This window comes from Piliocolobus tephrosceles, chromosome 2, assembly GCF_002776525.5.
Source record: "Piliocolobus tephrosceles isolate RC106 chromosome 2, ASM277652v3, whole genome shotgun sequence".
Classification (NCBI taxonomy): Eukaryota; Metazoa; Chordata; class Mammalia; order Primates; family Cercopithecidae; genus Piliocolobus; species Piliocolobus tephrosceles.
In genome coordinates, this window is record NC_045435.1 from 15,236,444 (window position 1) to 15,263,917 (window position 27,474).

The 27,474-nt window shown below is 35.3% G+C and overlaps 1 protein-coding gene across 4 annotated transcripts in view; it reads right to left on the bottom strand.

The window, feature by feature from the left end:
- Positions 1-27,474, bottom strand: part of CSNKA2IP (casein kinase 2 subunit alpha' interacting protein) — a 125,258-nt gene that overhangs the window by 93,517 nt on the left and 4,267 nt on the right. Inside the window, exon 2 of one of the 4 annotated variants that reach the window (XM_031935027.1) lies at positions 26,876-27,009. The exons of the other annotated variants lie outside the window; for them this stretch is intronic. The gene's annotated coding sequence lies outside the window, so the exon portion shown is untranslated. The remainder of the gene's footprint in view (positions 1-26,875; positions 27,010-27,474) is intronic. 4 annotated transcript variants of the gene reach the window in all.

A 27,474-nucleotide genomic window follows, 5' to 3' on the forward strand; every position in this document is an offset into this window, starting at 1 on the left:
TCCATATAATGCTTGATTGTCAACATTTTAACTATAATATGTGTAGATGAGGTTTTCATTATTTTGCAATTTGGGACACATTGAGCCTCCTGAAGGTATAAGTTCATGTTTGTCTTTGAATATCAGAAATGTTCAGCTATCATCTCTGGAAATATTTTTCTGTACCTTTCTCTTTCTTTTGTTCCTTCTTAACTCCAATTACATATATGTTGAACCAGATGATACTTTTTCACAAGCCTCTGAGGAAGCTTTGTTCATTTTTCTTTATTTTTATTTCTGCCCTTTGGATTGGATATTGAACTATGTTCATGTTAACCAACTCATTCTCTGCCATCTCCAATCTACTTTTGAACCCATCTAAGGTATTTTTATTTTCAGTATTGTAATCTTCAATTTTAGAATTTCCATTTGGTTGTATTTTAACTTTAGTTTTCATTTCTCTATTAGATTCCCTGTTTACTCTGCAATAACTTATTTCCCTTCTACCTTTGAAAGTATTTTTCTTTATTGAAAACTTATAATAGCTGCTTTGAAGTCTATGCTAATTTGACATTCTGACCCACTTGCAATCAGTTTGCACTGATGAATCGGTTTCTTCCTGCATATGCGTCACACTTTCCATTGTATTTCTTATTTCTTATTTCTATGACTAGTAATTTTTTGCTGCAAACTTGTCATGACCGTTGACTCAGGCTGCCATAACCAAATACTGTAGAGTGGTTGGTTTAAACAACGTAAATTTATTTTCTCAGTTCTGAAAGCTAAAAGTCAAAGAGGAAGGTGCTGGTTGATTCAATATCTAGTGTCTCTTCCCAGCTTGCAGAGGGCTACTTTCTCATTAAGTTCTTACCTGGCCTTTTCTCTATGTGTGGGCAAGGAGAAAGAGAGCAAGAGATCTCCAGTGTCTCTTCTTATAAGGAAAATAATCTTATCAAATCAGGGCTCCACTCTTGCAACCTCATTTAAATTTAATTAGTTCCTTGGAACTAATTGGTTCCATCTCTAAATGCAGCTACATTGGGGTTTAGGGTTTTAACATATAAATGTTGGGGAACATGAATATTCAATCCATAACAGATGTGAAAGTTGCAGAATCAAAATGGATTTACTTCTGGTTTTTCAGAAAGAGGGAGAGAGAGAGAGAGAGAGAAAAGAAGGAAGGAAGGAAGGAAGGAAGGAAGGAAGGAAGGAAGGAAGGAAAAAAGAAAGAAAAAAAAGAAAGAAGAAAAGAAAGAAAAATGGAGCCAGGGAAGGCTGTGAAGCTTCCCTTCATGGAAGGGAGGGTTCTCATGTATGAATGCTGAATAACAAAAGCTATCGTGAAAGACTACAAAAAACACAACTTTGCACAAAAGTCATCGCGATTTTACACAAAAATTATTTCTGTGAATGTATCTGTCTAGTCACTGCTGGTCCAAACTTTGACTGATGTCACTTTTGTTATTGATCCTTGTGTTCAAAGATGATTATCTCAAAATAATCATGTAATGTTTCTCATTTTTCCTTTTAAAACTTCGGTCTTTTCCCTATCTCCCTGAATATGCATATAGTTTACTATGGCACTTGTATCTCATTGCAATGCTCATTCCAAATAAATATTATTTTCTTTCATAGTGCCTCCTCTCTGTTATTTAGGATGGCACAGCTGGTGTGTTATAGTGGCTCTGAAATCTCCTTTCTTCTTCATAGGATTGCTAGGTTTTGGTTCCATAAGCCACTAACTTGCCTGGAATCAAACTGAAATTTGTCTCCCCCGTGGTGTGAAGAAGCTGATATTGTTGCCAAGTGTTCTTGGATTCTAGTTGCTGTTTTTTCAGCCTAGGGCCCTGGTGGCCACCTCCATGCCTGTTTTGCTTAGGAGTCTGCCAAGGACTTTAGCTGAGTTTATGCTCAGATTTAAAGGCTCTCCCTTTTGGTGGTTTCTTGCCTCTAGGTACCCCTGGTAAACTATATGCATATTCACTGGAAGTTGCTCTTCTTATACCAGAATTCTACCTTGTGAAAAATCAATCTAATAAGGCTCTGTTTTCTGCCACCCAAGCTGTGTGTGGCCAGGGAATGTACTCAATCAAAGACAGGACAAACCAGTATCTCACCAGAAGCAATTCTGTCTTTCAGGAACAGGCTCACCTATACTCTCTCCCTGCTTTGTCAACAAACTCCCTGGGTCCATCCAGAGATTTGGCAAAATTTTTGCTCAGATTTCTGGATTTCAGCTCTTTGGTGGGGCTCCTGCTTCTAGAATGTTCCCTTAGGTATTCAGCAATTCTTCCGCCTTGAAACTGAGTCATGTAGGCTGAGGTTTTGCAAAAACAAGCCACAAGGTTACACTTTCTACCCGATGCAGTAGCAGTATTTCAGTAATAAACACTTCTGAAGTTTTTGTCTTCCTTTGGTTGTTTTCCAGTACCTTCAAATTTCTGTTTTTAATTATTTTCCAATTTCTGTAATTGCTTTCTGCAAGAAAAACAGTCTGAATTTGTCACACAACACACAGACACACACGTACTTGAATATCCAAAAATTTATTTTTCCTTCAATTACACTGGAATACAAAGTCAATATCTTATAAGGCTGTGCATTCTCTAACCTCCCCCTAAACAGCTTGTCTCATTTCTTTTCACTCTCCTTTTTGTTCACTATGCTGTAGCCATAGTAACTGTATCTGATAATCAACAGGTTGCCTAACCAGTAATTTCCCCAATCCTTGCCCTCCAAAAAAAAATTTATTTCATGTCCTTCTTTTTGCCATGAAGGTTATGTGTCTCTGATTGCGGCGGGTATAGGGTTTCTCTTCCCAGTCAGATGTGGGCCTGATTTACCTAAGGGTAGATCTTCTCCCCCACCAGTGATTATTTCAGGACTGATCATGTGGAAGATTTTGGAAACATGTGAGGAGAGGTTTACAGAGCTTGTGAGAAAGTTCCTCCCCACTCTTCTAAGAGACTTTTTGGATTCAACTGTCTTGCTCTCTAAACTTGAATGAGCAAGATCTGTTAGCTACTGGCATCCACCCTACAATCACAAAGTAAGCTGCCCTTCAAGGGGTATAGATCAAAGGTCAATGCAAACACAGTGAGAAAGAAAATAAAAGAAGAAATAAACTCTGGATTCCAAATGATGGGATCAAACAATCCTGAAAACAACCTGACCTTTGCAGTTCTAGTTATGTGAGTGAAAAAATATCCTAATTGCTTAAACCTATAGGAATTTTGTGTTTGTTTCTTGTGGAGGAAATCCTACTGGCATTCTTTCCACCACAGAAGTGCCAGACTTGTTTCTGATTTAAGATATCTTCAATTATTACTACTACTTCTTAAGGTATCTTTCTCCAAATCTTAATTTGTCTGTCTCTATGGCATTGAAACCTCAATTCAAATACTTCTTCAGATAGTCCTTTTCCAACCAGCTTAACTAAAATAGTTTCTTGATCACTCTCTAGCCAACTTTTCTATTTTGAACTTCTCATTATGTGATATTATATAACTTCAATTTTTCCCTTGTTTTGTCCATCTTCTCCAGCAAAAATGTCACCTGCATGAAGGCAAGCGCTCTGTTACTTGTTACTACTGTATCCTCAGTGCCTAGAAGAGGACCTGGCAACTAGTAGGCCCTCAGTAAATGATTATTAACTGAAAAATTGAAAAACAGCTCAATTTGGCTGCAGTTTTAACAATGAAACTCATTCCCTATTAGAATAGAATTTCTTCAAACTTACATTATAAAACTAGTTTACTTATAAGAGAAAATGTTAATAACATTGTCTGAAGTCCATATTGTTTAGCTCATAGCTTTTTGATTCCCATAATTCTTTGGAAATTTATACTCTCCAAAATATTTGCATATGCATTTTCACAACAGAATGCTCACTGCTACTTTAAAACCAGGATTGAAGGTCAAATTTCTGATAACAAATCTTTTTTCTTGAAAAATAAAACAAATGCTATCCCCTTAACTGTTACTCAAAAGACTTGTATTTTTAATAAATGCATTCCAAATGAGGTTTTGTTCAACCAGCCTTTGCAAATTAGCAATAGTCCATATGCCCAAAGAACAAATTATTTAGATAACCCAGGATTTCCATTCAGCAGTATCAGATCAATTATTCCTGATGTGCATTTTGTTGATGTGAATGGTTTGCATTAACCTGTTCAGACTTCAGAATCCGTTTTCCAAAGTATTTTCTTCAACAAAGTTAAAGGCCAGTTTTGAAAACACAGATTTCTAAGTGTTAAGGAAATGTATATATGCAATATGGAGACCCCTTAGAACTTCTTTTTTGTTGTTGTTCTTATCTCCAAAATTTTTTTTATCTTAATTACCAATACTGTAAGACAATAATGCATGAAAAATAAAACATCATGTGTTAAGCCATTCTCATAACCTCAAGCATTATCTCTACTGCTTTCTTTCCCCAATTCCTTTGTCTCTGTCCCTACAACACCTTCTGTACCTCAGCCTTAAATAATCAGTGCCTTCATACATGGCTAAGGATTGCTGTGAGAATGACTTTCACAGATGAAGCTTCAGCTTCCCCTGAAACTATTTGACTCTTCTTTTTCACCTTTATATCCTTTTCTATTTCTATATATCAGGAAGTTCCTTTTGATAACAATGAGGGAGAAGGCTCAAGCACAAGTTAAGTTTCTGAAAATAAAATTTCAACTTACAATTTTGATTATGCCCTGATGTGGTTTGGCTCTGTCCCCACCCAAATCTCATCTTAAACTGTAGCTCTGATAGCTCCCATGTGTTGTGGGAGGGATCCTGTGGGAAACAATTGAATCATGATGGCGGTTTCCCCCATACTCTTCTCACGGTAGTGAATAAGTCTCAAGCGATCTGATGGCTCTCATTCTGATGGCGGTCTTGCTGCCGCCATGTAAGAAGTGCCCTTTGCCTTTGGCCATGATTGTGAGGCCTCTCCAGTCACGTGGAACTGTGAGTTCATTATACCTCTTTTTCTTTATAAATTACCAAGTCTCAGTTGTGTCTTTTTCAGCAGCGTGAAAACAGACTAATATATGCCCCTGTTTAAGAAAGATTCCCTTGTCCTTTGCATTGACTCCAATTACACATTTCACCCTTACTTTGCCTTGCCTTCCCCCTCCTTCAATATAACCACTACCTGTTTCTCTTTCTTAGTCCTAGAAATTGGTGGTAACTTTAACACTCCAATTAAAATTATCCTATATGTATCCGTTCTCCGCTAAAATATAAACATGGCAGGGGACAGAGAATTAGAGTTTGAGGATACAAAGTATTCTGTTTTAACTTCAAGAATCATTTTCAGATCAAACTTTAGTACTTGCTGACATGAAAATTTCAAATCTCTTTTAGAAAAATAAATTTTTCTTTCCTAATTTGCTGTATAGTTGATTTTAAGCCTTCCCAGCTTCATCTGGTTTTCAGTTGACTCACTCCAGAACATGATGACAACATGATATCCACAGACAACTGTGGCTTAGCCATTATACAAACTCCCCAAACTGGAATGACAGTTTTGCCTTGTCACTCCTGTGCCCTGAAGCATTTTAACCATGAAACTGGCCACAAATGAAAATCCACGACCTGGCACAAGTCTGTAGGTCTGTGGGACCTCAAAGTGCTGGAGTTTAAAATCCTCCGCCAAGGACCAAATGCTACAGAGCAGGAAAGCCACACTAAACAAAATCAGATGAAAGAGAATATTGCCAAAAGGCAGTAACGTTTGGACTGATTTTCACATTATAATCCCATTGGGTACAGTATACAATTGACGATGATCTCCTTTCTTAGTTTGAAATTGGCACCACCTTTTCATTCAATCCTCATCAGAAAATTTAAGTAAATAGTAAGCCCCTTAAAAGAGTACATTATTAAGATGATAGTAATTATATGTCTGCCTGAGCTAAGATGATATTATAGAGTTGATCTTCCATGAGATTATCACATAAATATTAAATCAACAGCCAAGAAACTTGGGGATTCCACAGGCATTGGCCCTTTGATATAGACTCATTCTTGTACATTCCTCTATTACAAGAAGAAGCTTCAGGTGGCCCTATGCCTAGAAGGCATTGGAGTTCCTCTCTATCACTGGTGAAGGAACTAGTCAAAGAAGCCAAAATGGTCACTCCATAAAGATTAAGTTCTAACCAATGACATCCAGACCTTTTCTTGGGAAGGGATACATGACTGAGACCCAGATTACTTTAGGAGTGATGACAAGTAATGAGCTCCAGAATAGCCAATATATCCATTTATTAGATTTTCTGCTGGCAGGCTGAGGACCTGGGAAGGTTTCCTTACCCATAAAATGGGGTGTCCCTCAATTTCTTAAATATATCTTATCCTTAAAGCCCAAAGACACTCATTCAATATGACAAAGTACAAAAAAATGTCCGTAGTCTGAATGCTCCACCTCCAATTCAGCCAATATAACGTGTGATCTGAATGTTCATAAATATGAATGATCAAAAACCCTGCCTAAAATTTATTAATTTACCTCAGTTCTAATTACAATCACTTTAATTCTACTTCCCTTAGATTTAAAATTACTCAAAGCTGCTCTTTCCCTGGTATTGTTAACAACAAAGTTCTGCTTTCTGACCATAACCTCTAATTCTTCCAGCTGTCTTCTATATTTTGATCTATTTATATTTTAAACTCATTGGCAAAATAGTCAGTGATTAAGTGTGTGGGCTCTTAAATCAGGCTGCTTGGATCCACATCCTGGTTCAGTCACTTCCTAGCTGTGTAAACTTGGGCAAGGCCTCAATTTCCTTATCTAAAGAAATTGGAATTATATTTAATCTAGCAGATACTCATAGCTGCATGCTAAATTTGTTACAGAGATAAAATGAGATAATCTGGAACAGTTAGCAGAGTGTAGGTGTGGCACATTGTAGTTGCTAAATAAATGTTAGCTATTTTTTACTCCTTTATTCCTAAATTTGTTAATTTTCTTATGATTTCTTCCATATCTAGCCCAAAATCTGTGCCTCATTACTTTTTTTTCCACATAGATAAATTTAGCCAACTAACTTCTCTGCTCCACAACAAGTCTGCTGGAAACTGGTGGAAAAATTATATAACTCTGGGAATTAATACAATCACTAATTTCAGACCTTAAAGTAGCAACTATTCCATGACTAAGGTTCAGTAAGCCTTCTACAAGTCATCAATCAACAATACCTCTAAATATTGACATGTATTACCAACTTTTAACCCAATCTTCCAACGTCCTATATTATCTCCTTTCTATGAAAATTTTAAAAGATAATAATTCTTTATCATTACTTAAATTATCTCTCTTTTTCCCTTATATTTTTATACTCCTGTCTCACATTCTTTTATGTCTGCCCTAACGTTTGCTGAATCCAGGGCAATAATACAAATGGAAGCCCCCATACAATATTTTTAAATATTTAAAAGTTATATTTTATAATCTCCTGATTTCACACAAAATGAAGTAACAATAACTAGATTTATCATCCCACCTGAAGCAATATGCTCTCCAAAAAAAAAAAAGTCAAAAGATATAAAATGATGTGTTTCAAAACACTGGACAGAAGCCAGCAAATAACAAAGATCCCCAAGAGATGGGAGACAACTGAAGTGAAATTTACACTTGATTTCATTTACTATGCTGAGAGAATTCTCGGACCATGGCATGATGAGGGAGAATTCAGGAGGATGCCAGTGAACTCCCTGAGTTCAGGAGACAAAGTTGAGAGTGCAGGGAAGATAGGCTTCTAGACTGCAAAAGACAGACTATCAGAGAAGAGAGAATTGCACAGAAGCAGGACCTGGGAAATCCACAAAGATCTCCTTAAGTATTGTGCAGAGAGATGATCAGTGTGAGGTAACTATCCAAAGCCAGGGGAAGAAAACCTCAGGAACAATGCCCTAGCATTAACATAGGGTTGGAAGCATGCCTTTTCCTACCAGCCAGACTAAGAACATGTATTATGTACATGTGATTTGGTGAAATACTCAGAAAGTCTTGCATCAATGGTGAGGAAAAATTAACTCAGAGCACTAAACTGAAACCCAGTGAACACGTCATAAAAGGAAAACCAGAAAGGATAAAACTGTTTCCAAGTAACTTGACTGTGTCCTGGAATGACATTCAAGAATATTTACAAATACAAAACGTATCTAGCACCCAGAGAGGTAAAACTAACAATGCATGACATGCCATCAAAGTTTATGAAACATGCAAATCAACGATTATCAGGCATGAAAGTAAAGATACCAAGCAAGAAGAGAAAAATCAGTAAAATGAAATCGACCCCCAAAATTACACAATTATTAGAAGTAGCAGAAGGTAATAAAATGGTTGTACTAACTGCATTCAATTAAAATTAAGTAGAGACATGAAAGATACTTTCTAAAGGCCCAAATCTAACTCCCAGAGATGAGAACTTTAAGACTGAGGGGAAATACACTGAATAGGATTAATGGTAAATTAGGCATCGCAGAAGAAAAGATTAGTAAACTTGAGAATGTAAGTATAGGAAATAATGAAAATGAAACACAGAGAAAAAATACGAAAAATTAAAGAGCATCTAAATATTCTGGTTTAACATATAACAAGAAAAGAAGCTTTGAAGAGGGTAGGGAGGACAGTCTTGTATTGCCTACACTGCCCCTCCCTGCTCTGCAGGCAGTGTAGCTTGGAGAGAAAATTTTTGTGCTTGAGGGAAGGAGAGTAATGGTGTTGTGCGACTTCGCTTTGGAACTCATTGCCACTCTGTCGCAATGGAGCATGACTCTGGACAGAATTCCATTGGTACCCAAAGAGGGAGCATTTAGATCAGCCTGGGGCCAGAAGGAAAAACCTTAGCTACAGTGGCCACAAGAGCCTTAGGGAAAAGAGAGGGAAGAGTACAAAGGACATTGTCTTGCAACTTTGGTACCAGTTCAGCCATGTTAAAATAAAGCACTAGGCAGATTCCTGAAGCTCTTTATTCCAGGCCTTTGCTCCCGAACATCATTTCTAGATCCACCTAAACTGAAAGGGAATCTGCCACCTTTGCATGGTAGACCCAGCCCCAGTGAGATTTACCACCTGCTGACTAATGTGACCTTTGGCTTTGAATAAACATCAGGCAGCCAGGCAGTAACAGCCATGGGCCTTGGGCAAGCCCCAGTACTGTGCTGGTCTAAGAGTTCATGGGTGTCATGTATCAGTGTGGTGTCAGCTGTGGTGGCTACAGGAGCATCTATGTCACCCCTCCCTCAACTCCAGACTACTCAGTGCAGGGAAAGACTCCTTTTCTTTGGGGAAGAGCCGGGGAAGAAAGAACAGGACTTCACCTGGAAACTCAAGGAATTCTCCCTTATCTTCCCCAAACCCACCAAGGCTTTCTATCTAGAAGTCTGCAAGAATCACAGCATTGCTGAGTTTAGAGCACTCCCTAGTGATGAAAAAGCTGCAGTGAGCAAAGGTTTCGGTAATAACCCTCAATATTTATTAAATTCTTGGAAAGTTCTCTTAAGAAGGACAGGTAAAAACAAGCCCAGACTGTGAAGATTGGAATAAATACCTAACTCTTCAATGACCAGATATCAATGAATGTCCAGCACCAAGAACATCCAGAAAAAACATGACCTCTCCAAACAGACTACATTTGTCACCTGTGATCAAGCCTTCAGTGACAGAGATATATGACTTCTCAGATAAGAAATTTAAAATAGTTGTCAGTGTCTTGAGGAAGCTCAACAGACTTCAAAATAACATAGAAAAGGAATTCAGAACTCTATCAGAAAAAGTTAAAACAGAGATTGAAATAATTTTTAAAAATTCTTGAACTGAACATTTTAATTGAGAAATGCATCAGAGACTCTGAACAACAGAACACATCAAGCAGAAGAAAGAATTTGTGAACTTCGAAGACAGGCTATAAGAAAATAAACAGAGGAGAAAAAAAGGAAAAGAAAAATGAAATATACTTACAAGGTTTAGAAGAAGGGCAAAGTAAAACTTACTGGCCTAAATGAGGAGGCAAAGAAAAAGATCAGAGTAGAAAATGTATTTAAAGAAATATTGACAAAGAACTTTCCAAACCTAGAGAAAAATATAAATATCAAAGTACAGAGAAGGTTAAAGAACACCAAGCAAATATGACCCAAATAAGACTACCTCAAGGCATGTAATAAACTCTCAAAGGGTAAGGACAAGGAAAATATTTTAAAAGCAGCAAGACAAAGGAAGCAAATGACACATAAAATAGTTTCAATATGTCGCTTCTCAGTGGAAAACCTACAGGCCAGAAGTGGGATGACATATTCAAAGTGCTGCAGGGGAAAAAAAACTTCCAACCCAGAATATTATATCTGGCAAAGTTATTTTTCAAATAGGAAGAAAAAATAAAGACTTTCCCAGACAAACAAAAGCTGAGGAGTTTCACCAAAACCAGGCCTATCTTACAAGAAATGCTAAAAGGAGTTCTTCAATCTGAAAGAAGAGAACACTAACGAGCAAAAAGAAATCATTGAAGGTATAATACACTCACTGGAAAAAGTAAATACACAGGGAAATACAGAATACTCTGTCACTATAATTCCCACGTCTAAACCACTCATAAATTTAGCATGAAAACTAAAAGACAAACCTATCAAAAATAGTAACTACAACAATTATATTTTAAGAGACAGAAAATATAAAAAGATAAATAAAGACAACAAAATATCAAAAAGTGAAAAAGGAATGGATATAAACTGTAAAGAGTTTTAGTTTTTTCTTTGTTTTTATTTTTTTATTTTTTTGGTTTATTGTGATAAGATCTAAGTTGTCATCAGTTTAAAATGATTGGTTATAAGTGTTATTTGTAATTCTCATGGTAACTACAAAGCCAAAATCTATAATGAAAGTATTAAAAATTAAAAAAAAACATTAAAACATACTACCAGAGAAATCCACTTATGTGCAATAAAAGACATGAAGAAAGGAAGAAGGTGAGATGAACAAAACAACCAGACAGCAAATAGCAAAATGGAAGTAGTAAGTTCTTGCCTATTATTAATAACATTGAATATAAATGAATGAAATTATCCAATCAAAAGACACAGAGGGCCTGAATGGATCAGAAAACAAAACCCAACTACATGCTCCCTACAAGTAACTCACTTGACCTGTTAATGCATGCATAAACTGAAAATTAAAAGCTGGAGAACGATGTTCTATGCAAATGAAAACCAAAAAAAGAGCATAAGTAACTATACTTACATGAGATAAAATGGATTTTAAGACAAAAATTCTAAAAAGAGACAGAGAAAGTCATTGTATCATTGCAAAGGGGTAAATTCAAAAGGACATAGCAGTTATAAATATATATACACCCAACACTGAAGCACACAGATGTATAATGCAAATTTTATTGGAGATAAATAGAGAGATAGACCCCTACACAATAATAGTTGGGGACTTCACCTAATTTTCAGCACTGGACAGATCATCTAGACAGAAAATCAACAAAGAAACAGACTTAATCTGCACTATAGATCAAATGGATCTAATAGGTATTTACAGAATATTTCATCCAACAGTTGCAGAATACACATTATTCTTCTCAGCACAAGGAACTTTCTCAAGGACACACTATAGGATAGGCCACAAAAAAAAATCTCAAAAAATTATAAAAATTGAAGTCATGCCAAGTATCTTCTATGGCCACAATGGAACAAAACTAGAAGCTAATAACAAGAAGAACTTTGGAAACTATACAAACAGTTGGAAATTAAACAATATGCTTCTGAATGACCATTGTGTCAATAAATAAATTAAGAAGAAAGCTTAAAATTACTGAAACAAATGAAAATGGAAATACAACATACCAAACTCTAGCGAGTACAGCAAAAGCAGTACTAACAGGAAAGTTTAAAGCAAGAAATGCCTACATTGAAAATAAAAAGACTTCAAAAAATAAAAAGATACATCTTTAAGAATTAGAAATGCAAGAGTCTACCAAGCCCAAAATTAGTAGAAGAAAAAAAATAATAAAAGATCAGAGCAGAAATAAATCAAAACCAAAACAAAATACAAAAGATAAACAAAATGAAAAGATAAACAAAATCAACAACCTTTAGCTAGACTAAGAAGAAAAAAAAACTAAATAAAGAAAACTAAAGGTGAGAAAAGAGATTTACAACTTATGCCACCGAAATTAAAAGGAGCAATAGAAACTATTGTGAGCAACTATATGCCAATAAACTAGAAAACCTGGAAGAAATGAATGAACTTCTAGATATGAAAAAGTACAAATCTGAAAAGACTGATAAAAAGTAATGAGATAGAAAAGAAAGAAGCGTAAGTAACTATACTTACAAAAAAAAAAAAAAAAGAGCATAAGTAACTACACTTACATAAGATAAAATTGATTTTAAGACAAAAAAAAGTCTCCCCGAAAAAAAAAGCCGGGAGCTGATAACCTCACTGCTGAATTCTACCAATGTTTAAAATGGAACCAATACCAATCCCATTCAAGCTATTCCAAAAAATCAAGGAGGAGGAAATACTTTCAAACTCATTCTACAAAGCTAGAATTACCCTGACACCAAAACCAGACAAAGGCACAGCAATAACAAAAACTGCTGACCAGTATTTCTGATGAACGTACATGCAAAATTTTCAACAAAATCCTAGCAAGCCAAATTCAACAATACATTAAAAAGATTCATTATCATCAAGTGGGATACATCACAGAGATGCAAGGATGGTCCAGCATGCACAAATCAATAAACATAATGCATCACATCAACAGAATAAAAGATAAAAACCATTTGATAACTTCAACAAATGTCAGAAAAACCATTCAACACAATTCAATATCCTTTCATGATTAAAAAAAAATACTCACAACAATCAGTATAGAAGAAACATACCTCAAAACAATAAGGGGCATGTATCACAAGTCCATCTATCATACTTAATGTCCAACAACTGAAAGCCTTTAGTTTAAGATTTGAAACAAGTCAAGGATGCCTACTTTCATTACTTTCATTCACTATAGTATTGGAAGTCTTAGCCGAAGTAATTAGATAAGAGAAAGAAATAAAGGGCATCCAAACTGGAAAAGAAAAAGTCAAATTATCTTTGTTTGCAGACAATATGATTATATATTTTGAAAATCCTAAGGACTCCACCAAAAAACTATTAGAGCTTTTAAATGAATTCAGTAAAGTTCGAAGATACAAAATCAGCATACAAAAATCAGTAGCATATCTATATGCCAATAGTAAACAATCTGAAAAGGAAACCAAGAAAGTAATCCCATTTACAATAGCTATAATTAAAGCAAAACACCTGGGAAAAAACTTAACCAAAAAACTGAAAAATCCTACAATGAAAATTATAAAACATTGATGGACCGGGTGCAGTGGCTCAAGCACTTTGGGAGGCAGAAGTGGGCAGAACACTTGAGCTCAGGAATTTGAATCTAGCCTGGGCAACATGGTGAAACCCCATCTCTACCAAAAATACAAAAAAATTAGTTACTTGGGAGGCTGAGTGGGGAGGATCGCTTAATCTTGGGAGGCAGAAGTTGCAGTGAGCTGAGATCATGCCACTGCACTCCAGCCTGGGTGACAGAGCCAGACCACGTCTCAAAATGAAAACCATTGATGAAAGAAATTGAATAGGACACAAAACATAAAAGATATTTTATGTTCATTAATTGAAATAATCAGTATTGTTAAATTGTCCATACTACCCAAAGAAATCTACAGATTCAATGCAATCCTTATCAAAATAACAATGATGTTCTTCACATAAATCAAAAAATAATAATCCTAAAATTTATATGGAACCACAAAAGACCCAGAATAGTCAAAGCAATCTTGAACAAAAGGAACAAAGTTGGAGATCATACCATCTGACTTCAAATAATACTACAAAGCTATAGTAAGCATAACAGCATGATACTGGCACAAAAGCAGACACAAAATAGAACCCAGGAGCACTAATGGAACAGAATCCATGAATAAAATAATGCATTTAAAGTCAACTGATTTTTGGCAAAAGTTCCAAAAATATACACTGCTAAGAAAATTGGATATCCATATGCAAGAGAATGAAATTAAACCCCTATCTCAAAGCATATAAAAAACTAAAATGGATTAAATTCTTAAATTTAAAATCAGAAACTATGAAACTCCTAGAAGAAAGCATTGGAGAAACACTCCAGGGCATTGGACTGGGCAAAGATTTCTCCTAAAACCTCAAAAACACAGACAACTAAAGAAAAAATAGATAATGAGATCACATAAAGCTAAAAATATTTTTGCACAACAAAGGAAACAATTAACAAAGTGAAGAGACAACCCACAAAACAGGAGAAAATATTTGCAAACTATTCGACTGACAAAGGATTAATAACCAAAATATAAAAGAAACTCAAACAACACACTAGAAAAGTAATTATCAGCATCATCAGCATCATCTAGTTGAAAAATGGATAAAATATCTGAATAGACATTTCTCAAAAGAAGACATACAAAAGGCCAACAGATATAAGAAAAAAAATGATCAATACCGTTAGTCATCAGAGAAAGTCACAGCAAAAGCACAATGAAATATTATGTCAGCCCAGTTAAAATGGCCTTTATCAAAAAGACAAAAAATAATGAATGTTGGTGAGGATGTAAAAAAAGAGGAACACTCCTACACTGTTGATGTGAATGTAAATTAGTATAACCACTACAGAAAACAGTATGGAGGCGCCTCAAAAAAGTAAAAATAGAACTCTCATGTGATCCAGAAATCTCACTGCTAGGTACATATCCAAAATAAAGGAAGCCACCATTTGCCTAGGTGTAAGAGAAATACTCAGAATATACATATGATAAGTCTCTCCCATTAAAAAAAAAAAAATTCTTCCCTCTGTGTACAAAATTATCCTCTATTATTTGTTCAAACTTTCTGAAATTATAGTCTAAACTCAATCTACTCTGCTTCTGCAGCACCATCACCCTTTCTTATTTATTTCTTGCCTTTAACCTCCTTATAATTTGCCTTTAACCTCCACGAATCTTAAGTTATTCCATGCAAATCAGCAATAGCTTCCTGATTCTCTAATGATATAAACACTCTTAAGAGAGTATCTTACTTTTCACTGCTGGCATGTTTCACAAGGTTGATCATCCCCTGCTCACATTCTCCCCTACCTTGGTGTCCATGATAGCAAAGGTTCTTGGTTCCTATCTTTCTTTTCTTCTCTGCCCTTTTTATTCTCCCCAAGAGCACTTTGCTTTATGTAGTAGCCCTTTGAATGTTATCAGTACCTAGGCTTCCGTTCCTAGCCTTGACATCAAGAGATCTCTCTTTGTAAAGTTACACACATCCATAGTTTTAATTATGGTTAGTATAGTATCTGCACACATTTCTTACTTGGAAGACTTCAGTCATATCTTTAGAGCTATTTCTGTTTCCAATCTCATGGGTTTTATTTGTTGTTGGTTTTTCTTTTTTTTTTTTTTTTTCTAATCTCTTTTCCATGCTGCAGCTTTCATGATCTTTCTAAAATGTTCAATTCGTATTAAAACATTTAATACTTCTCCACTACCATCAGGGTAATTACTACATCCTGGCCATGCTGGAAAGTTGCATTTTCCTTCAGTTCTTGCCTACTTTTCCAGCTTCATTTGTCATCACTCATCTGTGTACCATGCATAACATCTCTCACCTAAAATATTCACCCATCCTTCTGCCTATAATGCCTGTTTCACAGTTTACTAACTACACAGTTCCTCAACCTTTACATTTCTGTTCAGCATGCCTTAAATTTTGTTGTATGAGTATTACCCATTCTATACCACATACAGATTTGAAAAATATTAATAGTAATGGCAACTACCTTTTACTGAGTGCTTATCATGCAGCCCACCTAATTACTACAACCACCCTATGAGATAGATAAGAGCACTCTTACCCATATTCTACACTATTGAAAGTGGATTGTATTAGTCTATTTTGTATTGCCATAAAGGAATATCTAAGGCTGGGTAATTTATAAAGAAAAGAAGTTTATTTAGTTCACAGGTCTGCAAGATATGCAAGAAGGGTAGCACCAGCAACTGCTTCTGGTGAGGGCCTCAGGAAGTTTCCAGTCATCATGAAAGATGGAGAGCAGGCATGTCACATGATGAGAGATGGAGCAAGAGAGAGAGGGAGGTGCCAGGCCTCTTTAACCATCAGATTTCATGGTAACTGATCGAGCAACGGCTCACTCATTTCTGCAAGGACTGCAACAACCTGTGATGAGGTATCCACCCCCATGACCCAAACACCTCCCACACTGGGATCAAATTTTAACATGAGAGTTGGAGGGGATGAATATCCAAACTATATCACAGGCTTAGAAAGTGTAATGGCTTACATACAGCTAAAAACACAAAAGTCAAGATTTCAACTCAAGACTATCTGACTCCTAAACCTGATCTCATCAACTCCTCAAAATTCTTTCCTTAGTCCTTCCATCACATAAAGCATATTTTTATAATAGATATGATTAGAGTGTAATTGAAATACTTCACTATTATCTCTACTTCACTTAATTAAGGGGATCTCGAAAGCAAGGATTTTCTGTCGAGATAAGCTAAGTTAAGCTCCAATAATACCCCTAAAATCTCAGTAGTTTAATACTCTCATCTTACTTTTCCAGCATTGGCCAGGAGAATAGCTGTGGTTATGGCAGTTGCTCAGAGACTCAGGCCCCCTCTTGACATATGCTTCCATGGCAGGGATGTGAAAGGCCTGCAGAGCCAGGCACAAGCAATGAAATTTTAACAAGCAAGTAACAAATTCATATCTAATGGTAAGGAGGTGGACAAATCCAATTTAATAATACTATCCACTTATAAACAGAAAATGAGAATATTGTGAATAGCTCTAATGAGTATCACAAGTTTTGTTTTTTTATATTTGTTTCCTCTGTGCCTTGCAAAGTAGCAGTTGACTCAATAAGTGCAAGTTTGTTGAATGAATAAATGAGTGAATGCCTTTCCAGAATCCAGAGAGATGTGGGGCTGAAAGACTAGAGGAAGTAGGGGGAGTTGAAGCCTAAATCATCTGAGTAACTTTCCCTAAATAAAGAAGTATGATACAGAAAGCAGTATCTATCCAGATAACAAAGGGAAGTATTTCTCAAGAGACTTTGCCCTTATTTTTTTAAACGACAAGTATTGTAAGATTTCTTAAGAGAAGCTTGAGGGGAATTTATCCTGAGTTTGAGTTTGCTAAGCTGGTAGAATTTATTAGAATTGGTCCTTTTCAGCTGTCTCTCAATTTCTGAAGGAAGTTTAGGACGAATTTGTTTTACACCTCAATATCATATTGAATAGAGTAATAAACTGTCAAGAAGCCTGCCTAATTTGAACTCACCCTGTAAATGCCTGTGAAACTTGAGAGGTTTGTTTGCCCTGTTAGTCTCACTATTTCTTCATTTTTAAAATACAATAATTAAGCTGGGTGTGACATCACAAGCCTGTGGACAGCTAGTCAGGAAGCTGAGGCAGGAGGATCATTTGAGCCTGGAGTTTGAGGCTGCAGTGAGCTGTGATCATGCCACTACACTCCATCTTGGGTGATGGAGCAAGATCCTATCTCAATAATAAATTAATTAAGTAAGTAATCTATAAAACTATTTTCAGATTCAATCTCTCTTTTTTAATCTTCTCAGTGTCTAATTGTGGAGTATCAAATGCTTGTATTGAGCATTATACAAAAACCTCAAATACATATTTCACATGATCTTGCCATTTGCCTTAATATCATTTATATGACCAAATATAAGATAAATTACTTTTTCCCAAAATGACACCTCAAAAAAATGAGTTAGTTTAAAATCAATTTTTTCAAAGGTTGCATTCTCAATTCCCTTGTCTTGGATAGCATTTCAGGGATTGAATGAACACATTAGCCCAAAATTGCCTTCGCCAATGTGAGTTTTATGTCTGCATGTATTCAGATAGATAGATAGATGAGAGAGAGTTAACATGAACTCACTAACACTGAAACATTTAGTAAAAACTAAAACGTTTTTATCATTTTAGTTTGCATGACTACAACAGTAAAAAAATTGAATTACAAAAATTAGCATATATTTAATAGTGATTCCTGGAGTCTGACCACACCATATTCAACTGCTGGGTACTGTGGTAAACAAGATTCCTTTAAAAGCAATATGATAAATGGTTGTATTGTGGAGATTAACAAAAATAATAAAAGTTTTAATGCTATGTAAATGGATACTTATGGCTTGGGACAAAATTTCCAGTAATAGCATCAGAAGTAGATACAAAATTATAAATGATGAACTCCGAAAACCTGATGACTTAAAAGAATCTTTCCTTTGATGAAAAACCAATGTTTCATGGAATATGGAATTTTTTAATATTAAAGTTTCAACATAAATTTAATAGATATGAAAATATGTGGTATTAACTGCATCTTTGTAGCTAAATAAATTGGCTTTCTTATAGGAAAATGAGGAATTATCTTACATTTAGTGTTGCTCTGTATTGGACCTAAAAGGTTTAATAGATCATAATATTTGACATGGGAAATTACTACATATTGTTAAGTGAAATTTTTTAATAGACAGTATACAATTAACTACACAAAGTTACATCTTGATAAGATGTTCACCAATATATTGACTATAGTTATCGCTAAATAGTGGGATGGGATCAAGGATAACATTTTTGTTTTGGGTTTTTGCCTCTGTCTAAATTTTCTACAATATATATTATAATAATTTTGAATTTAGAAAAAAAATTAAAAATCATCTTTGAAGCCGTGTCTACTTCGTACCTCATTATTTGATCTACAACAGCAGATGTATTTATCTAACAAGATGTCATTCATTTGTAGCAGTCCTCTCTGGTATATTATTTTTAATTTCCATCTCTAGTCCAAACTTTTTAATATGAGTGAAGTTTTCTCTCTTTGAATTTGTTATTAAAGGATAAGAAAAATTCTGTATTTATTGTACATGTTCAAGTAAAAAATACATTTAGTGAGGAAAGTGAATCCAGTGATGAGTATTTCTTCATTTTCTAATATTAGATAATTAACTCAGTTTTGGTCCTTGCCTTATTTCTCATTCATCAGAGTTAAGGGTGTTCTTAGTCCTCGGGTGAGATTCTAGAATTCTGTGTTGAGGATTAGCAGGAAGAAGTACCAAATTACATTGTCTATCTTGCTGTTCTGCCTGACAGAAAATCAAGCTCAGCTCTCTTTGGATCCTAAAAATGTGAGTATGCATGTCTACTGGGGGTAAGAGTTGGGAAAGTGAATTACGGTGACCAACAGTTCATATGGGAGCCTAGAGACCTCTAGCAGCAGCAGCTGTTGAGAGTAAAGAAACATACTGACAAGGGCTGTCTGGATATGTCTTCTGTTTTGAAATCTGTAGCTTTACCTTTTTACTCAGTGTCTTCTATGGTTTCTTTATGTTTATTTTGGTTATTTGCTGTAATTTGTCCCTAAAGAAGAAAGCTGAAAGATAGTCTGATAAACTTCTCTTTCAACATCTGGTGTTTACTATAGCTCTGTGAAGCTGATTTTTTTTTTTTTTTTCATCCTTTTTGAATTTAGTGTATTTGTTCCCTTAAGACCAAAACGTGCATAGACATTGCAATAAAAGAAACTACTCATTTTCCAAATTTTCTCTTTTGCTCCTCTCATCCTTTCACCCCCTTCCCATCCCCATACACAAGAAGACAGTCCTGGCAATGAATTCCTCAATGAAGGCATGCCAATTAATCAACCAGATTATACTTAGAGTTGAGCCACTCTACAAAAAAACTTTCCTTCACAAGGACATTAAGTCTTCATGAGGCATTAAAACCAGTTCAGGAAACAATTAAGGTATAAACTAAAACTGAATTGGTAACTCAGAGAAAGGGAAAAATGAAAAAGAAGAAAGCACCATGGAGAGTCTGGCCTTTCAAGAAAGGAAAAGAGTTTCATGAGAAAGGGATAGTTACCAGAATGTCCTCAGCTGGAGAAAGAGCCTGGGGAGAGGGAAAGGTACAAGTATTGGGTTGGAGTAAACAATTCTGACTAGAAAAGGCTGTGTTTAGATACTGAAAACGAAGGCACTTGATGAAAGGAAAATCATATTATTCATTTTATTGAGCAGTGGTGACAAGAAGGTACATAGGGATTATGGATGATCCTGAAGACCAGAAACAAAAATGTGGCCTTGTATAATAAGCTCTAACTACCAAAGTGTTATAAGAAGTGATGCATCAAATTACCATTTTCTGCTCAACATCACTAATCATCAGGGAAATGCAAATTAAAATCACAATGAGATACCACTTTACTCCTGCAAGAATGGCTACAATTTAAAACACACACACACACACAAATAGATGTTGGCATGGATGTGGTGAAAGGGAACATTTTGACACTGCTGGTAGGAGTGTAGATTAGTAAACCAGTATGGAAAACAGTATGAAGGCTCCTTAAAGACTAAAAGTAAATTTACTGTTCAATTCAGCAACCCCAATGCCGGGCATCTACCCCCCAAAAAAGAAGTCATTATATGAAAAAAATACATGCACACTCATGTGTATAGCAGCTCAATTTGCAATTGCAAGAATATGGAACCAACCTAAATGCCCATCAACCAATGAATGGATAAAGAAAATCCAGTATATATATACCATGAAATATTACTCAGCCATAAAAACGAATGGAATAATGTCTTCTGCTGAAACTTGGATGGAACTGGAAGCCATTATTCTAAGCGAAGTAAATCAGGAATGGAAAACCAAATACCACATGTTCTCACTTATAAGTGAGAGCTAAGCTTTGAAGACGCAAAGACATAAAGAGCAATATAATGGACTGTAGAGACTCAGGAGGGGAAGTTGGAAGTGGGGTGAAGGATAAAAGACAGCATATTGAGTACAGTGTACACTTCTCAGGTGAAGGGTGCACTAAAACCTCAGAACTCACCACCAAAGAACTCATCCACGTAACCAAAAACCACCTGCACCCCCAAAACTATTGAAATAGAAAAGTAAAAAATAAAATTATTATTTGTATTAGATTGGCAATGAACTATAAAAAGAATGGAAAGGGGGAGAGAAACATCAAGGAAACTTGGAAAATCGACGTGGTAATCGGGGTGTGAGGAAACAGAGCCTGGATTAGGGTGGTAATGATAATGGAGCACAAAGAGGATCTCAATAAAACAATTCAGGAATAAAAATAATAAATGGTGACATATTTGGAAAAGGCAGAAGGAAAAAAACGTAAAAGAGTTGGATATATCCAGAAGCATAAAGGGATTGTGGTACAACTGACAGAAATAGAAACATTGAGAAGGGGCTCATTTCACAGGATTTGTACTTGTCCGTATTCTTCTTACTATTTTTTGGTTCTCTAGGTAGCTGACAGCTAGTAAAAAGGACTTTATTGTACTGACTTGAATGTGGTACCCAAAAAATGGCTTTTCTGGTCACTCAGTTATTAAGGGAGTATTTACACAAAAGAATACAAAAGGATTTTCAGGAAACCCTAAAATGATATTTTCCAATACAGAAAGCTGAATGTTCTCACTACTCTTTAGATATATCTGCTAAGTCAAATGTTAGCTTTTCTGTCTTACTTAGATGATGTTTAGATTTATCATGTTTCACTTAACTTAGAATAAAAACAAATATGTGTATTTTCTATAGTGTCTTCTGGATTTACAGGTACATCCTCTGAGTTTTAACAGCCCTTTTGAAGTCTAAGTAGAATAGGCAATACACTGTGTTCACTGATACCGTTTTGAAACTGTCTGACCCATTATTACAAAAAGATGAGCATTTCACTTAATAAAGCCTTAGAGTAACACAATTTGTTACACCATAATTAAAGATGGACACATCTGTTCCATTTTAATTCAAAACCCTTTGAACATAATTACATAAAGCTGCAAGAACAGAAATTCTCAGTCTCAGATATTTCCAATCAAAAAAAAAAAATCATTCTGTCTACAGAAACTACATGGTCAAAGGACAATTTGTAAAATGAAGTCAAATAGATGTCTCTCAGTCTGTATCAAAGCATGAAATAAAGCAAAGGCTCCAGATTAAAGTACTGTCCCCATATAAAACCTGTAAGTAGTTAAGGAAACCCAGGTGAAAGACAGTCTTTATAGAAAGTATTAGCATTCCATCTTTGTGGAGAGATACTATTTCTTTATATTCTCTTAGCCCATAGAGAGATAAAAGAGGAACAAATACTAAGAATAAAGGGAAAACAAATGCAGGAGATACTGAGCATGTATGTGTTACCTTTTAACTGCCTAATAAATTCTAAATTTTCAGTCATATTAAACGTATAGAGGATATACAAAACAGTAAATCATCCTGATTAGGTGTTTATATCCAAAACACAGGTATACCTTGGAGACACTGCCTGTTTTGTTCCTGGCCACTGCAACAAAGCAAATTTTACAATAAAGTGAGTCAAAATAATGTTTTGGTTTCTCAGTACATACAAAAATTATGTTTACACTACACTGTAGTCTATTAATTGTGCAATAGCATTATGTCTAGAAAAGTGTATACACTTTTATCTAAAACACTTTATTGCTAAAAAATGCTAACAATCACCTGAGCCTTCCATGAATGAGAATCTTTTTGCTGATGGAGGCTTTTGCCTCAATGTGAATGGCTGCTGACTGATCAGGGTAATGGTTGCTGAAGGTTGGGATGACTGGCAATTCCTTAAATAAGGCATACAGTGAAGTTTCTTGCATTGATTTCACAAAAGATTTCTCTGTAGCATGAAATGTTGTTTGATGGCATTTTACCCACATTAGAACGTCTTCCAAAATTAAAATGAATCCTCTCAAACCCTGCTACTGCTTTATCAACTAAGTTAATGTAATATTCTAAATGCTTCATTGTCCTTTCAGCAATATTCCTAGTATCTTCACCAGGACTAGACAAGAAATCACTTTCTTTGCTCATCCATAAGAAGCAACTCCTCATCCATTCAAATTTTATAATGAAATTGCAGCAATTCAGTCGTATCTTCAGGCTCCACTTCTATTCTAGTTTCTTGCTATTTCCACTGCATCTGCAGTTACTTCCTCCACTGAAGTCTTGAATTTCTCAATGTCATCCATGAGGGTTGGAATCAACTCCTTCCAAATTCCTGTTAATAGTGATATCTGACCTCCTTCCATAAATCATGAATGTTCTCAATGACATCTAGAATGATGAATCCTTTCAAAAAGGCTTTTAATTTAATTTTCCTAGACCCATCAGAGGAATCACTATCTATGGCAGCGATACCCTCACAAAATGTATTCCTTAAGAAATAAAACTTAGAAGTCTAAATTACTCTTTAATCAATGTGCTGCAGAATGGATGGTTATGTAAGCAGGCATAACAACATTAATCTCCTTTACAATTCCATCAGAGCTGCTGAGTGACCAGATGCATTGTTAGCAAATGGTAATATTTTCAAACATTTTGAAAATATTGTGAAAAATATTGAAATGTTCTTTCTGAGCTGTAGTTCTCAACATTGGGATTAAAATATTCAGTAAATCACACTGTAAACAAATTGCTGTCATCCAGGTCTTTGTTATTCCATTCTAGTGCACAGGAAGAGTAAATTTAGCATAATTATTAGGGGCTCTACGAGTTTTGAAATGGTAAAGGAGCCCTGGCTTCAACCGAAGGTCACCAGCTACATTCACCTCTAACAAGAGTCAGCCTGTCCTTTGAAGCTTTGAAGCCAGGTATTGACTTCTCTTTTGTAGATATGAAAGCCCTAGATGGATTCTTTTCTCACTGTGAAGCTGTTTCATTTACATTGAAAATCTGTTGTTTAGTGTAACCACATTCATCAATGATCTTAGCCCGATCTAGAAAACTTACAGCAGCTTCTCCATAGACACTTGCTGCTTAGCCTTGCACGTTCATGTTATGGAGATGGCTTCTTTCCTTTAACCTTATAACCAATCTCTTCTAGCTTTAAACTTTTATTCTGCAGCTTCCTCACCCCTTCCAGTCTTCGTAGAATTGAAGAGAGTTAGGGCCTTGTTCTGGATTTGGCTTTGGCTTAAGGGAAATGTTGTGACTGATTTGATCTTCTATGCAGAACACCAAATTTTTCTCCATATCACCAATAAGGCTATTTCACTTTATTATTTGTGTATTCGCTGGAGTATCACTTTTAATTTCCTTCAAGAACCTGTTGTTTGCATTCTCCAGTTGGCTGTTTGCTGCAAGAGGCCTAACTTTCAACCTGCCTCAGCTTCAGTACACCTTTCTCTCTAAACTTAATTATTTCTAGCTTTTTATTTAAAGTGAGAGACGTGCAGCTCTTCCTTTCATTTGAACATTTTAGAGGTCATTGTAGGGTTATTAAATGACCTTATTTCAGCAATATTGTGTCTTATGGAATAAGGAGACCTAAAGAAAAGGAGAGAGATGGGGGAATGGCCAGTTGATGGAGAAGTCAAGAACACATACAACATTTATCTAGTTCACGGTCTTATGTGAGTGCAGTTTGTGGCATCTCAAAACAATTAATACAGTAACATCAAAGATGACTAATCACAGATCACCAGGACATATAACAATAATGGAAAAGTTTGAAACATTGTGAGAATTACCAAAATGCTACACAGAGGTATGAAGTGAGCATGTGCTGACGAAAACATGGCATTGATAGACTTGTTCAGTCCTGGGTTGCCACAAACCTTCCATTTATAAAAATGTAATATCTGTGAATCTCAGTAAAGCAAAGCGCAATAAATGAGGTATGCCCATAGTTTTTAGGTTAATAATAATCAAATGTGTAATTAAAGAAAGCAGAGGTAAAGGAAACTCTGTGATTTTAGAATGAATTCTGAGAATTTAATAACATGAGTTAAGTGGCAAGCCCTGCACACAAATATGCCTGAAATGTAGGTTGTTCATCTGCTTTATTTATGTTTCCATATCCTGAAGATGGCTTAATGAGGGGATGCAATCAGGATTAGGTAAGCAGTGAGAACTTGGAGGGATCAGGGGTGACAGTTAGATTTATATAAATATTTGCAGAGACTGGGAAGAGCAGATGCTCATATAATCCAGACAATGTGTGTGCACTTGATTTTAAAATAAAATAAAACAGTTGAAAGCTAAAATATAATTAATCAGAGGAAATGCTTTAATCAACATCTTCCAAATCCTTCAGCACTGCTGAAAAGATTAAAGAAACATAAAAGAAATTAAAATAGGATATTCAAAAGGAAACCAAAATTAGTCTATTCCTGGCATTTTTCTTTTATTTCAGATGTGGGATGGAGTATGCAATTCATTTGCATTTTCAGTTGCTGTCAACTAGTGAAATTTCCTAGGTGTTTAAGGTACTAAATAAATTACCTAAGACTTACCGCACAATTTACAATGTGGTGGTGATATCTGTCCCTTTGTTATTAATTTATTACAAGAAATATTTACATTTGCCCTTATTTCCTGTAGTTCTAAACAGAGATCTTTCCAAAGGAAAGGGAGACAGCAAATTTAAATGAGTGTCAGTTTCATGTTAATAGGTTAACTACATAGACTTTTTAAAGTTGCATATCAAGAAGAAATTGGTACATCAAATCCATATAGTTATCCAATTTCTATCAAGAAAACTCAAAATAAGAGCAATTAGCTTTGAACTAGTTTGGGGCACAGTTCTTTTCAAGTCAGTAACTCTTGCTATTATTTCTGTTGTTTTCTCCCAAAATATTTGATGAGCTGCTCAATATGAATCTGTAGTTATTACTAAAGTTCAGAGACAATATAAATAGAAAATTTTAAAACAATATGTGAAGGAAATAAAAAACGCATGACTTCATTGCAAGTTTCAAAAAATATAAACATTTAACCCTCAAAGCATTCATTTTTTCTACAAAGAAAATTGTGTTGGTAATGGAAATGGCCACATATGTCTCACCAGAGTAGTAGTAACAGTTTGTAAAAGGAAGGTGAGCCTCCACAGATGGAGAGTTAATAGCTTGCTACTTTGTTAATTTCAAGAATATCTTTAAGTAGAATGGGAGCCTGGTTGCAATTTCTGGCAGAAATATTATCAGCATCTACTAAAATTCTACCACAAAGTTTCTAGCACTAAAATATTTCAAAGTTTGTTCTTGCAAAAACATTGTGGAAATATTCTTATTTAAATGATAGGTGTCAGAATTTCTCATTATGTGCCATCCTATAACTAAATCTTAATAGTCAGGAAAACTATTTGAATCATCGAGAAGACTGTGAAATCTAGACTGAAAAATGAAAGCAGCTACGTGGCATTTTGTTGTGTTCTACCACAATTAAGTTAAATTTGAAGAGCACATTGCACTAATTTGCTTATATATTAACTGTTTGATATTTTCTTCTAATTAGAGAAAAAAATCTGAATTTAAATGAATGAAAGACATACAGATTCTTGCGTCAGTCTCCCAGTGACTTTTGTTTAGTCATTTATGTGCAATGGCCCTTTGATCCCCAAATCACTAACCTTATGTACTTCATTTACAGTAAGTTCACTACTATTGAATAATTTATATTTTATCATCAGAAAATAATTCTAAAAGTATCTCTATTTGGTTCCTATACCAATGTCATTCTTTATCAAATGGCATTGTATTACTCAAATTAGTGACTTTCACATAACAAGCTAAACTAATGACTCATAACCAAGCCCAATAATAATGCTGAATAAGAATATGGCCATTTCTATCAACAGACTTACTGGAGGGATAAAGAGGAGAGACTAGTCATAAGAATCCTCCCTTGGTTCTATCTCCTTTTTCTCAGTTCCTATCACTGTACCACAAAAAGGGACATAGTGTTTAATTATTATGGTTGTTGAATGCCATCATCACCACCTTACCAAGCTCATCACTTGTCAAAAGGAAATGAAAACTTAAGTTCTGTTGGGGCCTCTGAGACAGGGACACAATATCTGGAGATCTGAACATCATCTCTGCCACTACTTTGCTTTGTACTCTTCTGTTTGGGCCATTTCTGTACAATGAGGGGATTGGTTAAGGGATATGCACTCCCAGGCACCTGTGTTCTGGGCATCGTCAGAAGCAACCCATGGCATAAATGGAACCATATATGAAAATTGCTCATGAATCTAGAAATATGCTGTCCTAGATTATGTCTCCTACCCTTATGTGGCTATTTAAGTGTAAAAATAAAGAAACTAATAGTAAATATTTAAAACTCAGTTTCTCAGTAATACAAGCCGAATTGTAACTGCTCATAGCTCCATGTGGCTATTGGCTACCAAGAAAAGAGAAAATTCTACATAAGTAACTATGCTATGTGTATTATTTTCTGGAAACAGAGGTAATTATCAACCTACAAAAGTATTAATTTGTGTCCAAGAACTAATGGAGGTGGTAGAGTCATGTATATACAGTTTTGCATTTTGGGTTTTTTTTTAACCATGCTCAGATCCTTTTCTTTTCTTCTGACGATATA